This window comes from Notolabrus celidotus, chromosome 3, assembly GCF_009762535.1.
Source record: "Notolabrus celidotus isolate fNotCel1 chromosome 3, fNotCel1.pri, whole genome shotgun sequence".
Lineage (NCBI taxonomy): Eukaryota > Metazoa > Chordata > Actinopteri > Labriformes > Labridae > Notolabrus > Notolabrus celidotus.
Window position 1 is genome coordinate 13,599,906 of NC_048274.1, and position 18,975 is coordinate 13,618,880.

The 18,975-nt window shown below is 39.2% G+C and overlaps 1 long non-coding RNA gene across 1 annotated transcript in view; it reads right to left on the bottom strand.

Moving 5' to 3' along the window:
• The window catches only part of LOC117810012, a 156,674-nt gene extending 138,912 nt beyond the window's left edge, over positions 1-17,762 (bottom strand). Inside the window, exons 1-2 of the long non-coding RNA XR_004630664.1 lie at positions 17,402-17,762; positions 15,698-15,837 (exon numbers count right to left, since the gene is read on the bottom strand). This is a non-coding gene — a long non-coding RNA (uncharacterized LOC117810012). The remainder of the gene's footprint in view (positions 1-15,697; positions 15,838-17,401) is intronic.
• Positions 17,763-18,975: the final 1,213 nt, after the last annotated feature.

The following is an 18,975-nucleotide window of genomic DNA, read 5'->3' on the forward strand; positions in this document are numbered from 1 at the left end:
GAACAGTTGTAAACAAACAAGCTGTCTTCTAGCTGAGGAGGAACAGCTCTTAGAGGCAGTGACAGGAAAACACAGATGTCTCTGGGGGCCAAAAACTTTGGTTACTTTGAAGTAAGGGTGAGTGATAGGAGGATTTTAGATCATGAAGGATAAGAACCTATCCACAAGATCATTGTATCAGTGCACTCTGTTATCTGTTGCAGTTCTTTGCTCATACATGGAAACATGTTGACATTGTTTTGAATATACAGACCCGGCGTGATGATGCAGGGCACAGACTCAAAGGCATTTCCATCACATTGAGTGAATCCACTAAGCTGTGAAAGCGGAGCATTAGATCCACATTTTATAAGTTTTCCTTCCATAAGTGTTTTGTCAAGTGGTGCACTGCAAAGATAGTAAACACAAAGACAGTCTCCACTCTGCTTAAAAAAAAACATTCTGAAATGCTTACTAACTAAAAAACTTGAGCTTGTCAGCAGGATAGCTAATTAGCTTTGGGACTGATGAAATGACCAGTTTTTCACGCCAAAACCTCATCAGCCGGGCATCCACAGACAGTGGATCAGCAGTGTCAGCAGCCTGTGAACCGGGGGCATTAAGCCTGGTTTATTCTTGACCCTAAGCTGTAGGGGTCGATGAGGGCCAAAAAGATTGTGATGTAAACGTTTTGCCTTATCGCTTACTTCTATTTTCAACAAACATTATTGTTAGAATATATTACTTTGACAGTGTGTATATAAGCTTGCATGATTTTCTGAGTTTAACAGTAAAATGTGTTATGTCATTGTTATGTCACTTGCTGTGTCAGAGTCAGGGCAACAGTAGTGTTTATGCTTAGACACTAGAAGGTGACACTGATGCATCTAAAGGACAAGAATGCATCAGAGTTTGAAATGTTTATTTAATGCTGCACTGGTACAGGTAGCCTTGATCAGGTAATGTGGGGGCGATAGCTATGCTGATAACAACATCTCTTGAATATGTATTTATTAGCGTGTATAGGAGGAGGGCCTTCATGGGCACTTCTAATGTACTTCCTGTTTCCTGTTGCTCTCTTCATCCACACATTTGCAAAAGTCAGAAAAACAATATGATGAGAATGAATGAATTCATTCATTCCTTCATTAATGAAAATTAAAACTAATTTAAGTCTGCCAACAACTCCTTGCTTGGTATATTTGCTCATGGGAACTAGCTCCTTTTTTTAAAAGCAGTTAAAAGCCATTATCACATGGTGCATTACATCATTTCATAGTGGCCCCACTGCAAATATTAAAGCAAAACAAGGGCCTTCAATACAGAACTCTTCTTTATACCCTCCCTACAAGGCTCAGGAAAATTGGATTTTCGCAGCACTGTTTGGTAATTTGAAACATCAATCATTTATTATTAAAGCAAAGAAATAAAGGAAAGAAAGGGAGGTAGTGCCTTTGGCAGCATCAGGAAGCCCTGTGTTAAACCAAAATCCAAAACTTTGAGGTTTTTCTTACCTTTCCTTTTAAAATGGATAACTTTTTGTTCTCTCAAAACTGGTCAATATGATAGCAGGTCTTATTAGTAATAGAACTAAATACCATCTCAGTTGATTCATAGGCTTAGTGTGTTTCAAATTACACCTTTGTGTCTTGTGTGTTGTTTAGGGTGTCATTTCTGAAAATCTTCATCCGTTTTTTGGACAAAACATTTGTTTGGCTCCATATTTGATTAATTTAAAACTGAAAAAGACTTAAGTCTTTCTTCAGAGCAAATTATGTATAAAAAACTTCAGCAAAACCTTAGCAGACCTGTCAGTGTTCAGGCTTCAGGCGGTATTTTGGGGGATTTTTCCTCGTTTCAGGGAGTTTGTGTCCTGGCTCTCAGAGGAAATGCATCTTTGATGAAAGAAAATATTAATTCCACCTTCAACCATACTTACTTAAGTTTAAATCATAAGTTAGTATAAAAGATGTTATGATTTGTAGGTGAATGCATGCTGAGACAGCATGCTGTATCATGTGAGCTAGGATAAGGTGACAGACACACAGCTTTGAAGATGCACAGAAACAGAAAGTGGTGGTGCATCTCTCAAAGACACTCAGGAAATCCTTATTAATAAAAGCTCTTCCATGTCCTTTCATAATCCTGCTCTGTATTATCAGCATGTTGCAGCTAAGTGTTGCAATTAGGCTGGCTTTTTTCATGCAAATCAATTTGACAGCACAACAATCAGTTAGTTATGCTAGCTCCTGCTCTCTACTCCTTCTCTCCCTTGCCCTCTCCCTCCCTTCTACCTCATTTTCTCTGGCATTTGCAGAGGTTGCTACATTTGCATTATTTATCATATAAGGTCAGAATATCTGCCACTAAAGTCAAAAACGTATCATTACTAGCACAGTATTACAAATGTTTAGTATAAGATGCAATCTCTTGCACCGCTCACTCCAATTCATCACGGATCATACTGCACCTGAGCTATTCAGATCAATGATGATGGTAAAGGAGACACGTGCAAAAACGACATGCCAAGTAAATAGTACGTAAACAGTTTTATTTCCTGGTTTACATACTGTACCCTCTTCCTCCCAGAGTGCAGTCCTCACACCAGGCATCTATCCATTTACTAGAAACATGCAGGCAGCATAAATAGTAAACGTGACAGGTGGCACTACAGTCTCCAACCTTAAAAGAATTTCAAGCTAACAACATTCAAACAGAAACATTTGCTACGCTGCATGACTGGCTATCGTAAGTGTACATTTTAAAGCCTACTCCAGCATACAGGTCTCTCATGATGCATGTGCTCTTGGAGGGCTGGTCATTCAGAATATTAATAGATACCATTTGTTCATAGGAGGAGTCCCATCAAAGGCCTGCATGGACTTGTGCTTGTATGATGGATAGATTTAGCTTTATTACCATTAAAAAGTCATTTACAAGACAAATAGGGACTCGCTTTTTGAGTTATGGTTACTTTATAACACAATGGACCCGAAGAAAACATTAAAAACAAGCTGTTGGTTGGCAGTTGTGAAAACAACTGATCACCACAGATTTTTTTTTTGTTACGACAAATAGTCGCCATAGTAAATAATGCAAGTGACCTGAACAAGTGAGAAAGGAAAGGAAGAGGTCAATATGACTGTTGTGTGTGTGCGTGTGTGCGTGCATGCGTGCGTGCGTGTGTGCGTGCATGCGTGCGTGCGTGCATGCATGCACGCGTGTGTGTGTCTGGTGTGACCACAGGGCCTTTTAGTCTTGCAGTTGTGGCGTCTCATTAACGTGTCAGCCTCCTATAAAAACGGTTGAAATTCATCTCTTCATCAAAGTCTTTAGTTAAGTACAGAGGCTAGATGGGGAGACAGCCTGGCGAAATCAGAAGGAAATAACTGCATGTGATCTTTTTTCTAAGGGTCAAATAAATTAAATCTGACAGAAAAAATATCTAGGGAGAATTTAAAAGAGATAAAAAAAAAGAGCTGAGGGTGAAAGATGAGAGGGGGGGAGAATGCATGTGTCAGAGGGGGAGAGAGAGAGAGAGAGAGAGAGAGAGAGAGAGAGAGAGAGAGAGAGAGAGAGAGAGAGAAACGTAGAAGCAATACTGCAGGACGGTCTGTGTGCCTTTAAACTGAAGTCTCAATCTCACGTAGTTTTGTTCCTTAAAAGGAAATCAGAGAGCTTAGCTCAGGCATTGCCTTGAAAGTCATGAATAAACATCAGATTGCCTTTCTGTGCATACATCATACATCACAAGATGACACTACCTAATGGAGGAGGATTCCTCGCCCCCCGATACATGAAAAGGCAGTGAAATTACCCACCAAACCATGCAGTCGCATGGTTCTAAAATGGACCACTGAGGGAAAGAAAGGGAGGGGCTAAGGGGGAGAGAGGAGGAGTACTGAAAAAAAGATCTCTTAGTAAAATGGTTCCTTGTGATTATCATGTTTCGTCCACATTGGTGAGCCTTTGTGCACAACAGAAAAAAAAAACTACAACAGCCACTTCAAATTACAAAATATATATATATATTTTTTTAAGTCTGTATGGGCTGCTTCCTAATTTTTGTACTCCCATTCTACAATTGAGACCCCTTTTATAATTTCTTGACATGTTGATTCCAAAAGCTTATGAAGTGGTTGTTGACATTAGATCAGTTACATACAAAAGTTAAGGAACACATGAATTACAATTGTGAGTTTATGCTGATCAGCACAGAGGTTTTGCACAAAACAATGGACAAACTGTGATGTGCAGCCCCTGGTAAAAAGGGCAGAAGCAGACAGATTAGAGGTAGACTGATTAATTGGTCAGCCAATTAATGGCTTTTTGAAATAACTGAGATTTCCCGCTGCCAGCGCTCATGAGGCCGATGTTATTAATGTTTTTTTCTAGATGATAATACGTTTTCCCATCCTGAATGACAGTATATAATAACATAAACAAAGAACGGGGGTGAGTGAACACCAGTATTGAAAGATGAGTAAAGTAGATGAATCATGCAGTGTTGTGCTCTAAAAAGGTGCAAAAATAAGAAAGCCTTGGAAGGCCATTAAGATCTGGTAAGACAAAACCGACTCGACCTTGATAGAAATTTTCACTGCTTTGCAATTTGAAGGTAGCATTATCGAGCAGATTTTAGGTCTTCTGATCAATGGATTCATAAAAGGAAACTTTGTCATCAACACAGCGAACATGTTAAATAAATCAAGTGGATAAACCTTGAAATGTCTTAATACAACAAAACACCTCTGAAGAATGGTCTGATAAAAATTCAGCTAGAAAACACTTGTGGTAATATGTCCATGAATAATTTGTGGTAGGGGGAATGGAGAACAGACTATCATTTTGAACTCACGCATGTCCTCCATTTCCTATCTGCAAGCGTGGGTGCATCAACTATGGAGAGCCTAAGGCAACTATGCCCAGGACATTTCCACAGAGGATCACTTGGAAAGTATCCATCAGAGGGAGATACTAATTAGTCCGTGTGTGCATGTGTGTATGTGTAGGTGGGAGCCTGCCTGTGCATGTTGGGGCAGAGGGATGTACACCTTGCCGGGCGTGAGAGCAGTGTTGTGCAGCCGAGTGCAGTAATTTCTTTGATCATTTTTAATGGCCATTCTTTCATGTGAGGCTGCAGCTCACACACAGCTCCCTGCAGGTGTCATCTCATTCCTTCAGTTGTGGGATTAGTATGCGGCAGGCAATAAAAAGCCAGGCCATTACACTGTGCAGCACACATACATAATCTCAACACAGTGGGATCATTACCCTTTCAAAGGATGATATCAGCTCACAGTCTGCAGAGAGACACAAAGAGAGCGATAGAAGCTGAGCAAAAGAGGAAAAGGAACCAAAAGAAGACAGAAATAAAGAGGCAGCAAAACACCGTAGCAGTGTGGGATGAAGGGGGTGAGAGAAAGAGCTATCAATCAGCATTGCAAATAATTGCAGACAGACAGAAGCAGTGGATGATGGTTCAGTTCTCTCCAAAGGCTGGTATGATATGGACATAGTAGTACCTGTTGTAGTCTGCAATTCATTTAAAACATCCTCATCTCAACAATTCTACTTTCTTCAGATCAATTATTCACCAGTCTCAGCAATTTCTTCACTTCTTTCTTACAATATGTGAAAAATCTCATATATTCTGACATGACAAAAAAGACCAGACAGGTACCGTGCCAAATCCTCAACTTATTGATTGTTGAGATTCACAAGCAGTCCATCACAGAGACAGAAAAACTGTCAGCTCAGTGCAGCAAGTCTGCAAGCTGGGCACTGTAGTGCCACTCTGGCTGGTAGAACTTCTGACATATCATCTCGGCAGCCCCACACATACTGTACTCTACACACCAACAGCACTATCTAAAAAAGCCCTCCACAAGGGCAAAGAAAGCTCCCACAGTGCCTTTCAAAAACTTCAGCTCTGGTGAAAGGCGAACAGACAGGTAAAATGTCTGTTAGAGCAACTAAAAAGCCACTTTCATGATATGTGAGTCCGTACAAACCAGCATGTTGTTTCATTATTAATAGTTCTAAGGAGGCTCTGCTAGTCGAGGAAAACTGCATCTCCAGAGTTGGTCCATTAAACACTCTACAATTTATTGCTGTGATCAATTCATCCAGCTCCCATAAGCCACTCTTCAATGATCAACCAGAGCCCTTTTATCAAGACACAATGTGGTCATGTATGTATTGAACAATGTCCATATAGTGTATGCAGTTAAAACAATGCGGATGGGCCAGCTGGTTGCAGTTTCTACCTCCCTATATAAACACAAAGGGTACTACTATGTTTCTGTTTCAGAGGGCATTTCCCTAGTTTATATTTCCCTGGTTTTATCCATAGTTTTTATCTGACCTTCCCTGCTGCTTTTACTGTTTATATTCAACTACAGTGTCTTTAACAAGTGTCTGCATTTTACTCTGTTGTTTAACCCTGTCTTTATTCTTCCTGCCCTTTTATTATGCCCTGTAGCAGATTTGTTCCAAATGTAAAGTGCGTGATAAATAAAATATATTATTATTATTATTACTTATCATTTGTCAAAGTCAAATCTTCCAATCATTATTACATTTTTATTAATTCTTAATTCTTATTTAAAACTACTGTTACAAGTCTCTCAACATAAGCATGCAACACTACTTCTTCATTCATTCATGCGAAATTTGAAATGCTCAAGTTTCTATAGCCCTACAATCGATCAATATTTGGCCTGACAAAAGGCAGTGGTGCTACGTCTGAAGTGAGAGCTTCTGAATGAGCTTCATTCCACAGCAAGCCTAACTCAACAGAGTAATTAGTCGACTCCAGGGATACACACAATACAATTCAAGAGCTTTGCATTCAGACAGAGCTGCTAAGCCCTGGTATTTTTTGCTAAGCCCATTAATCACCAACAATCTGATAATATCAATTATTCCAGTAAACAAGGAAGTCTAGATCAACCCCCTGCCCCTCACTCAATCCCTGAATTTAATCACCACACAGATAGCTTGAGCAACTAATTGGAGTAAAATGGAGCTTTGTAAGAGATAATTGAGGATTTCTATACAATGTGTAGTTTTTTTTCTGTAAGGAAAAGTACATACAAGAGGAATGAACAGCTACAATAGAGGGAAATTATTCAAGAAGTCAAGTTTTTTTTTGTTTTTTTTTTTTTTAAATCTTAGGTTCAATGCTTTTTTAAATTTAGTCTTGAATGGGACAAAACATTCAGAGGTAAAAACAACATTTCTTGATTTTCATTGGGCCTTGGCCAATTCAATTAAATCCTCTGGTAATTTACTACTGGGCTATTTCTGAGTGAAAGTGAAATATCTGAAGTAAAAACATCTCAAAGACATATCTGACAGACCCGGTGACTCCCTGCTTGAATAACTGAGGGCTCCCACTGGTCTGATAAAAGGCATGGCTTCCTGCATCAAATGATGCCTTTCTTCAGATGCATGCCTACGCTCTGCTTTTAATTGGGCTCTCCTGTAGCTGTAAACCTTAATGACTTTATTCTGGGATAAAAAGATGCAGCGTTCAGGCAGAGGTGCTAACCTCAACCTGACTGCTCTCTCTTTGCTACACCTCTACCTTTCCCCAGATGCCTCTTTCCCCTCTTGTTCCATCAACATAGCACACGTCACTCTCCATTTTTCTGACATCCTTTATCATATTAATGTATTACATGTACGTGTTACAGGAGCCAACCTCCCATCCACAGTCACTTGACATCAGAGACTTTGATGCCGAACCCAAAAAAAACCTTGGCCATGGTTATGTTGACCAAGGTGTTTTTTTGTTTTTTTTTGTCTTGTAGTAATTATTTATTCATCATTCACTTTCATTTTGTGACTGCTTTCTTCATTGTGTCCTTTGAGAAGCAGTTAAGAGCAAATTATTAAAGATACTGTTCTCTTGTATAACAAGTTCCTTAATTCAAATTGATCTGATCCAATTCTAGATAAAGTTCCAATCACAAACGTCAACATTAGTCTTAAAATAAGCTCTTAAAACTGGGGTTGGTAGTTAGATTTAGATACACTTTTGTTATACTGGTTAAAATGATCTTTATGTCCTGATGGCAATCAATACATAATGTGTTATTAAAAAAGAGTGAAAACAAGCCGCTATCTACAGCCAGAGTAAACCTGGGAAAACACCAACCAATCCCTGCCTATTGCAGTCATACTATAGACTGTATTAATAATGGACGTAGTATCCGTTACGTCACCTATCTGTTCCTGAGCGCTGTTTTGAAGCCAATCGACGGCAGTAGCCATATTGGAAATGCTGAACTCAACCTAACTTAGTGTGAGGTAAAGAGACGGAGTTTCAGCCTCTTAGCCAACAGCTATGTGTTCCCGTCCGGGTGTCAAGTCAGTCATGTCCTTATTTGGGCAAAAACTCGTGATTTGAATATCTTCTGAACCGTTGCGTTAGTAAAATATTCACCCCCCGTACAGTGTGTGCTGATAGAGAGATTAGCTACGTAGAGCCAAGCCGTTTTTTGAACCAGGCTGTGAACTTGACTGTTTAATAATGCTGTAAAGATCGCCTTTTTTGAATTGGTGTGTATGTGGTTTCCGGTGTTTCTGCAGTCAGCCTCAAGCGCTTCTCGATGAATTGCAGTTTATAATGCTTCCGCACGTGCTTTATATTTTGAGACCGGAGGTTGCCACTTGAGTCATACATGCATGCACTTAATTGTAAGTTTTCATTTGTGATTTGATTTCAGTAAGGATATGTCTTCAGAGTGGCAGTCAAACCTCCTTCATCCCTTCATTCAATCCCCCTCCTTACCAGATGCCTGGACTTGGCCAGAGCTGAGTGATAGACAAATCGATGTGCAGCCTAATCAGTCAGCTTAACTCTAATACCCTGGACAGGTCCACATCATTATCATACCAGCCAGCAAATGTTTTCGAGGTGACATAGAAGAGACAAAAGATTGAAGACAATCTTTTAAAGGGGCAGCACAGTTTTTAATATGTTGACAAACCTACAGCGGCCTGTGCTGCTAGCTTAGTGGACAAAGGGAAGATCAAAATAAAGGATTCCCTGACAGACACTGTTTGTCAGGTTAATGCGAATACTCTGTCTGCTTGGTGAGCGTCATGCTGAATGTTGATAATTAGCATTACCCGGGAGTAATTGTAGTTTCTGCAGCCAGGCCATTTTCAGCCCATTCCATGATGTCAGTGAAAGAAAACAGTTTGCATAGTTCAGGCTCATATTAAGGAGAGCTTGGGGACCTTCTGGGAGTTATTCATGAACTGTTTTATACAGCTGTTTACAGGCTGTAAATGACGCATAAAAGGAAAAAAAATGGTTTGAGGTCAACAGGGCACAGAGCATCATGTGACAGACTCCACACACTTAGTGCAATTATCTGACACACATCAAGATGATCTGGATTTGATTACACTTTGAAAATAAATGACTAGACATCAATCTTTCTGAGATCCTCCAAATAATAATGCCAACACTGACAAGTACCACACAAACACAAACCAAAGATGTCAGTGGAATCTGAATCATTTTGCTTGTGTACAAAAATGTGTTTAATCACAAATCATTGCTGTAACGTGTCAGCCTTTCTCCTATTAAAACTCTGTCAAAGTTCAGCGAGCAGTTTGTATGTGTCATCCTTTCGGCATTGTCTTTTTGTATGACTGTGGCCTCCAAACGACATAACTTGCACTGTGTCTTTCGTGTCTTTTGAGCAGACGTGTAATGGATCAGCAGCCTGATAAGCTTTGGATTTCACAATAAAAAGGTCAGACATATTAAGTTGAAAGGAAGATGAAATCAATGTGAGTTCTTGATTTGCGATATCAAAGACAAAAAGATGAAGAGTAAATTTGCTTCACAAACAGAGGGGACAGCTCTAGACTCATAATACTTGCCTACAAATGCATACTAAGAGTCAGTGTGCTGTTTTAAACTTGGATAATTGTTAAAAACCTAAAATCTTGAGGAATTTTCTCCTTGGTCCTCTAATAAAACATATATTTAGAGCAGGGGTTCCCAAACTTTTCAGCCCGCGACCCCCAAAATATAGGTGCCAAAGACTCGCGACCCCCACTGTCCCTCAAAGTGATTTAATGTGGCTTCATTTAGCTGGTCTGGAGAAAATTAGCCTACCTATATGAGCATGTGTCTGTGTTTCCTGTGCCGTTATGAATTAACCTAATGCTACTGATGCTTTTGATAATAAACTGTTCACTAACCCTAAACTTAGGAGTCATCTGGCAACAAAGAAAGGCAGAAAACTCATTACATTCTATTTTCAAGGTTTTATTTCAAGTTTAGCTACTATTTTTGTCGATATTTATTACTATGAATGGATAAAATGTACTATTTTTAGATAACTTGTCATTCAACTTTTTTTATTGCATTTTTTTCAGTATTTCTTTGTCCACCACAAGTTAACAAATTATAAATATGTAACACAAAACCACCAAAGAGAAGAAAAATAAATAAATACAAGAATAATGTCAATAATAAAGAAAAAATAATAATTAACAGTACAAACAAAAAGGAAGATAAACATAAGAAAACAAGGTAAATAAACAAAAATAAATAATAATAAAAATAAATATTTTTAGATAACTTAAAAAAAAACACCTTCTGGAAGACATCTCACGACCCCCCCATTTGTGTCTCGGGACCCCCCAGAGGATCCCGACCCACATTTTGGGAGCCCCTGATTTAGAGTATTGTTCACACAAGCTACAGACTGTCTTCTACTTCATAGACTGGTACATTCACAGATAATCATTAGCTAGTTTTCATTTTTAGAATCAGAATCAGAATCAGAATCAGAATCAGAATCAGCTTTATTCGCCAAGTATGCTTGAACACACAAGGAATTTGACTTTAGTAAACTGTACTCTCTTTGTACAAGGCATAAGAATAGGAATAAGAATAAGAACTACAATAAAAAATAAAATAAAAATATAATAACAATAACCTTAGCTATAAATACAAGAAACAACAAATAGGCTTGACTAATATGTACAGGCTAAAATAATATGATAAAGTGCAGTGGTGAGTTGCAGAGGTAGTTTTACATTATAAAATAGTAGTTAAATAGTACAAAAAATAGAAATATGGAATTCTGCTTTGAGAATTGTTGCATTGTATATCTACATGTATATTTACAGAGAGTATTTATCTGATAGGTATGACACTGTTATGGTTTAGTGTTCATCAGAGTGACAGCCTGGGGGAAGAAGCTGTTCTTATGGCGGGTTGTTTTGGCGCACAGTGATCTGTAGCGCCTGCCGGAGGGGAGGAGTTTGAAGAATTTGTGTCCAGGGTGTGTGGGGTCAGCAGTGATGCTACCTGCCCGTTTCCTGGCCCGGGACCGGTACAAGTCCTGGATGGGGGGCAGGTCGACACCGATGATTTTTTCTGAAGTCCTTATAGTCCGCTGCAGTCTGTGTTTGTCTAGTTTGGTTGCAGAGCCAAACCAGACAGTGATGGAGGTACACAGAGCAGACTGGAAAGCTTCTTTATGATTTTTTGTTTAAAATAAGAGTTATTGTGGAAATGAATCTCTTCCTCTTCATCAGGAATGTGACTCAAGGACACAGCCCCCCCCCCCCCCCCCCCCCCATCATCATTAATGTTTAAGATGGCTAACAACTGTGCTGCTTCCATGATAATCGACATGTCAATCAATGACGGGTGTGAAGCCTGCTTTTAGAGGGTCCCTAAGGTGGCTGCTTAGAGCACACTCAGTTTAACACAGTGGCAATGGGAGAGTGTAAACAGAGACGAATATAGACCCCTGGATTGACTTGCTGATCAATGCCATTGATCATTTGGCCCACAGTGCTTTCTCTTCTTTACATGGGCTGCTCATTTCCTCCTCAGTCATTCCACTCGCAGGCGTTAAGCTCTGATCACAACAACACTCTATACTCTGTCACCAACAAGTGCAGCCTGCACACTAGAGGGAGACAGAGAGGGGGGCCACAACAAAGATTTAGACTGATGAGTGGGTCCTTGCTAATTTGACAAAAAGCATTATGTACACACATTCTAAATCTGTCCCTCGCTTATCTTAGAGTATTAAAAGTTACATGGTTGAATGATCTTGTGTTTTTTATGAGTTATGTGTGTCATTTTGGGGGGTTAAGTTGACACTCATAGCCATTGGTGTTTCTTACTGCCATTTCAAATATATATAAATACTTATATAAATAAAAAAGAGCCTGGTATTATCTTGAATAGTTGGTGAAGACCAAAACGGAGCTAAAAGCAGCCAAAGCATCCTGTGTTTTCAGGTTATTCTTCTGCCCCCTAGTGGCATAAAAACACATTCTGCAGTCAGGGATTACTGTTTTACTATGCCTCCGCACAGAGTGATACATTCTGGCATTCTGGCAGCATTTATTGCAAACAGCAGACTCTTCATAAAAAGCAAGGACCCTCAAACAAGGGGCTAATTTCCTTGTTTGGAGTCCTCTTTCCGCCTATAAAATGGTAAAGTACATTTGAGGCTCTGCAGGATCCACACCATGGCCAGTTCCTTTTTTAAAAGCCTTGCCATAATTTTTAGCAATGAGGTCCAAGACCATGTGATAGCAGAGGCAAATTATCTGTTGGTTCTTTAAAAATTCTCCCACCCAGCTGTGAATTTTCTACTGAAAAATCTTTTGGCTGTGATAGAAATAATACAAACTAAATGACGCATAAAATAATTCTAACGCTAATCCTATTACAAGCCAATCAAAAAAGATCCAAGACATTGGGTATCAGTACCTACACACAGTTCCATCAATTCTAAATTCATGATGAATTTTTATTCTTGCTCTTTTCTCAAAGCATCCATTTCAGATGAGATGAAAAAGTAATATTCCAGCAATAAAGGTTGATTTACATCCCCTTCGCTGCTCCCCCTCTTCCTTTTTTTATTTGATCATTTAGCCAGGATCATATAACTGTATATCAGACACAAATGAAATCAGGTCCCCTGCACATTAAGGCCATGTCTTTCTGCAGCTAACATCCCCTCCAACCCAACCACCCAGCTCCACAGCAAGCCAAGGGCAGAGTCCCATTCATTTTCAGGCCCATTTCCTCCTATGATTAGGCGATCAATCAATCCCAGCATTCAATCTCATCAGGCAGACGGGATTATCTGCCCATCTTCCCCTCTGCCTCTTTCAACTTACTCCCTTCCACACACACACAGCGGCACATTAACATCAGATCAAGTATCACCCAACACAAGCAGTCTGCCACATCCTCTAACCACAAACAGACAGCTCCTCATCTTTGCCATTCCTCACTTATCCATTCCATCTCCTCCAGTTGACTGTGCTGACACACACACATGCGCAAACACACACACACACACACACACACACACACACACACACACACACACACACACACACACACACACACACACACACACACACACACACACACACACACACACGATGTGCTAACTATTTATCTTTTGTAAAAAATAAAAAAATCTCAAGCATCCAACACTAACATTGAATGACGCAAACATGTTCAGCAAATTCAAACTCAGTTTGTGGTAAAATGTTCATTTACAATGGCTACGTTTACATGAGACTTTTAATTCCTCTTTAATTCAGAATTAAAATCCTCTTTAAAAAGATTAAAAATGACCATGTAAAGACCTAGTTCCGAATAAAAATGACCATTCCAAATTAAACTTAAATCCGAAGTAAGTGGCCGGTTTATTCTGATTTTAAATCCCAATTGAATAATTCCTCGATCATACGTTCATTCCACTTTAAATTAACTCTGGTCGTTCTGCACATGCTCGTTCCCGTGTCCTGCCGCGATGAAGCACATATTCTGCGCTGGCGGACGGGCAGATATTCCAGGATGGCCGCCTGAAGCAAGCGTTGGACTCGAGCCAAGACTATTTATTTAATAGGAGCCTTAGAAGAAATGGATATCATAAAAAGAGTTGATGGACGGAAGCATAAAAATGTGGACCTTTTTTAAAGCTGTAGCGTCCAAGTTAATTGAGGGACTTGTCACGTGTGTGGTCTTCTATGTTGTAACCAAGCGGCAAACTCCGGTCTCAAACGATGAAGCCAATGCGGAAGTGATATAAACTGCAATACATCGAAAATCCGCTTGAGGCTGGCTGCAGAAACACCGGAAACCACATAGATATGAATGGGAAAAAGACGATCTTTGCAGCATTAATAAACATGTTTACAGCCTGGTTCAAAAAACGGCTTGGCCCTACAACGCTAATCTCTCTAATGGCACACAATGTACGGGGGGTGAATTTTTTTCTAACATGACGGTTAAGAAGATATTAAGATTATGAGTTTTGCCCAAATAAGGACATGACTGACGTGACTCCCGGTCGGGAACACACAGCCATTGGCTAAGAGACTCACACTACGTCACACTCTGCCTAGTTGAGTTCCGCATTACCAATATGGCTGCTGCCGTCGATTTGCTTCAAAACAGCTCTCAGGAACAGATGGGTGACGTCACAGATACTACGTCCATATTTTTTACAGTCTATGGTTGTAACCGAAAAATAAAAGAAGTAGGAACTGGAGTCTGTTTTCTTCCGGTAGAAGAACACGAAGGAGAATACTTAAATTCTGAATTATTTAATTCTGAATAATTAATTCTGAATTAAAAAACATCATGTATCCGTGGCCATTGTCTCTTTAAAATTAAACTTATATTTTTGGGGCTTTTTGCCTTTAGTTTTTATAGAACAGCTGAAGAGAGACAGGAAATGTGGGGAGTAGGGATTGGGGAAAGACATGCAGGAAATGGTCGACCGGCCGGGAATCAAACCGGGGACCCCTGTGACGAGGACTGTAGCCTCTGTATGTGTGGCGCTTAGACCGCTCGGCCACCAGCGCCCCTCTCTTTAAAATTAGTGATACAACTCTCCACTTCTTGGTCAGTTAGAAACTAGTGAGGGATGATCATTCAGAATATAGAAAAGTAAAGTAGTGAAACAGTAAAATGTCAAAAGCAGCAGCCTGTTTGAGGTCACAGTGAATACAATAACCTCCTCGTTCCCCTGAAGTAACCCACTGACTGAAAAGGCTTAGGGATCTGCTCATCCTCGTCATCTTTGATACTCTCGTGTGAAGATGAGTATGATAAAACATCCTACTGTAAAATGTTAGAGAAAAAATAAATGAGTAATAAACTAAGAGAGACTAAGAGCACACATGAAAATGAAATTACCTTTTATGCCAACTCTAACATTTAATATTTCTCTCTTTTTTTCAAATAAGCACTTGCTAAAAGGGATAGGTCCCTAACAGCTAAAATATTTAATGAATTCTCCTTGTTGGCAAAAAGCTTTTTGATGTAGAAATGCTAATTCCTGAAAGAACACTGATGAAAACTGTCATCCTTTCAAGACACTATACCTTTTAGTAACCATGTGCTAGGTTAATAAATTCTTAGTCTGAAAGGAAGGAACTCTTCCTGTGTTCACACCTCCATCAAGGTAGGAGGCAATGGCCCTCACATAAAATAAAGATAGACACGGTCACACGGGCTAACACAGCATCATGAAGACTTTAAACAGCACTTCAATCACTCAAGAAACAAAACATTAAGTGCAACTAGCTTCTTTTTATATCTTCTGTACTTCACCTCTACTAACAAGTCGGATTTAATCATTTTACTTACATGTGGCTGAGGAAGTGTTGCAGTGTGTCTTTGTGAGGTTACCTGTGAAGCATCGATGCCATGATTCGTCCATGTTGTTATTGAATGCTGTTCAACCAGCTAAAGACCCTCCTTGCAGACCACCTTGGGGTCCTTGGGGATGTTTCTGGTCATTGAGAGAGTGTAAGCGAGTCACCAACATCCTAATGATGGAAATAAAAGTTTGAAATATCAGTCACATCAGAATAACAAGGCAAAAATAAATACACAAAGCTTATTAAATCATCTAAAAAAAAGTGTGTCCTAATAAAATGTAAACAACAGAAACACTGTCAAGCTCAGATCACTATGTTAAGGTGTAAGATCTATCTGAGGGATTATACATTGGGCTTTATAGTTCCTATAATCAGTCTGTTGAACAGTGGTCACTGTACTAGGCATAGAGTCAGTACCAAGAGCCCATCTTGTGCATCACTAACAGTTATTAACATATTAACAAAGACAATATTTATAAACAGGGTGTTCTTTACGTCAAAGCATCTAGTTAGCCGTTATCTTATTAGACATGCTTTAAAAATAAGCAGTTAATTGCATCAAAGCTCAAATATTTTGGACTTAAACTATAAGAATTTTCCTCATTGTTCACTTCACATGAAAACAACAGTAAAAAGTAGAAACTATCTGCAGTTGTGGGTCTATTTGTGTGATTTTTCTTTCAGGGTGGGGTAAAAAAAAAGAGGGCTGTGTGGATAAAAAAAAATCAGTTTGGCTACATCATATCCTCTTGCAGAGTAGTCTTGACCTGCTGGATGATCTTGATAAAGCGGCAGTCCATTTAATTCATATGGATACACTGACATTCCCCAGTATGCCTTATCTCAGTGAGGACCAAGTAATATATATAGGATTGGATTAGAGTGATCCCGCTGAGTGAGAGAGGGGGGATAGTACTGACAGACGGACAAGACAGACAGGAAGGTGTGCAGACCAGCAGATTTGGTGCAACAAACTATCTCTGCTTTTAACCTTGAATAGTACAACCAATAAAATATGTTCTAAATTACCCAAACTAACTCCTACTTTTGTTATATGACCAAACCAATGTTTTTATGACCCAGTTCCACTAAGTTTGAGTACCGCATGCTAGTGTCCCTACAGTCTAACTTAAATAGGATGAAGTCAGTTTAAATAATTAATCATACCTGTGCTTGTCCTGCCATGGCATACCAAAATGTCAGGAAAAAAGCTGGCTTCCTATCATGTTGTCATGACTTCCTGGGAAACTTTGCAATAACTGAGCAACCTTATAAATCATACATGCAACTTTCACTGGTTGTCCTACAAGTCAAAATGTTGGCTGTGAGAAAACCCACAACGTTTAAACAAGAAAATAATGACATAACACAAGTGTTGTGTTGTGTGTCATTATTTGAAAAGGATAGTTGGAGGTATTATTATTATTAACCTTTATTTAACCAGATAAAAACCCATTGAGATCAGGATCTCTTTCACAAGGGTGACCTGGCCAAGAGGTCAGCAGCACATGTCATAAAAACAGTTACACGACAATGACAGCAGAAGTTAAAACATACAATTTATAGATGCATAGTGTTTTACAATAGGAATAAGAGGTGTGGAGGCTGTAAATAATTAGCTGTAATGGACAGTAATGAGAAACCCATGTATCTATAATAATATAAAAATAAAAAATGTATAGACACCACTTTAAGGCACATTTATCACAAAGTATCTCTCAAGTATACATACTTTTTCTGCTCCTCATTTTGCACTTATTTCAGCTTCTTTTAGAGGGATATCCATCGTGGGTTTTCATTTCTGCAACGTGTCCTCCTTACGAAAGCTATCTTCTTATCCTCAAACAATTAGCTCATCGTCTAACAGCAGGTACTTCATTAGAGGTGCACAAGCTCGTATGAAAGGCAAACGACACTTTTCTTAAGCTTCACAGTTTAACGTGACACAGAGCGGACAGACAAACCAATGCGTCGCTAAACACTATTTATAATAAGTTATTTAGAAACTTCCAGAAAATAGTGTACTTGTATCGGCCAAACACTCGCATAGCTACCTTGTGGGTGCGTTAGATTTTAATCACTGTGCGGGCCGGTTATGCGTTGAAAAAGTATTGAATTTATTTGAGGTGCAACAGAGCAGGGGCGTCGTAGTGGGGGGAAAAAATGGGACTGACTAGCTGGGGACCAAGTGGGGAGGGGTACCTTAATGGGCCTGAAATAAAATGTGTTTTCTACTATGCTTTTCTTTTGTTTTGTTATATAACTGCAATAAGATAATTAAAATTGTCTGAATAAATAAACAAACATTCAGAATTCCTTTCTGGAAAAAAGGGGAGTCTCTGCAGCAGGCAGATCCAGAGGTGCTGAGTGGACAGCGGCTGCAGCGGAACAGACCGAGAGCCTTGATCAATCAATGTGGATGCGCAATTGACAAGATAAAAACCGCATATACAATGAGCTATTAGTGTGATTTAAACAACTGTCTATGCATTAAAAACGCCTGTCATTTTCATACTTTCATAGCATCAATCTGATTGAAAGTAAACTGTAGGTTTTTAGAGTTTTATTTTACTTCATAAGGTGAGATTATACCAAATAATGCCCCCTTGTTCTTATTCAACAAGTCACTTGGCTTCAAATAATCTTGTTTAAAGAGGTGGACAGCCTGAAATTCAATATTGTGCAGATACATTCGGAGGTATTGTGAAAAAAATGTATATTGAAATGTAGCTTAGATTTGAGTCGGTTAACCAGGATAGTTAAGAAGCATATATTTTTGTTTAATGCAAATAAACCAGTATTATAGCAGCAATGTTATATTTTGTAGGGTAGGCTGTGGCGATGGGGTCCACTGAGATATCTTTTCAGGGGGGGCAGAATTCCCAGCAACGCTCCTGCAACCAAGCAACTGTTTCTAAGCTATACTGTAGTTAGGATTGTAAAACCTAAGCATAGTTATCACTAATGTTACTTATAACACTTAGACAGAGTGCGACAGATGCCCACTCACCACGTTGTTTTCAGACTAACCCCGACCGCCCTCCACTCCACTGAACCACGTGACTCGATTTGTGAACAGATGTGAAGTTCACTTTATATTTTGTAAAACAGCTGAAGGGAGAAAAATTGATGTTGCCAGAAATCACATGGCACCACTGGCAGCATAGTGTCAGTGGACAACTAAACATTCAAATTATTTGGTTTGCTTTACTTAAATATTAATGTAATGTAACAGGGTCAGATATATTTAAATGCCAGTTAACATGGAAATAAGACTAACTCTAATTAAGTAAGATATGTTTCTCC